This window comes from Gekko japonicus, unplaced genomic scaffold (genome assembly GCF_001447785.1).
Source record: "Gekko japonicus isolate JY-2015 unplaced genomic scaffold, Gekko_japonicus_V1.1 scaffold1875, whole genome shotgun sequence".
Classification (NCBI taxonomy): Eukaryota; Metazoa; Chordata; class Lepidosauria; order Squamata; family Gekkonidae; genus Gekko; species Gekko japonicus.
In genome coordinates this window covers 2,599-2,877 of record NW_015167592.1, presented here as the reverse complement: position 1 = coordinate 2,877, position 279 = coordinate 2,599, and positions in this window count along the sequence as shown.

Sequence of the window (279 nt, the reverse complement as noted above, 5' to 3'; positions counted from 1 at the left end):
TTGGAATCAACAGAAAAGCTTTAGGATATTCACATTTTGAAAACTGAATCTATCCAAAAATAGCCCCTTGTCCCAAATCTCTAAAATTGGACAGGTCTGATGCCCTGAGGCGGCAATAGAATACCTTCAAATACCATAACACTGAAGTAACAGAGGCAGGAGCAGCCTGGCATTGTGTCTAAAGGAGAAACGAAAGCAACTGGCAAGAATAAAAATGAACTAATAAAAAGAAGAGGAATGTAACTAAAACAAATAGAAAGCAAGTTGAGGGGTCTTTAA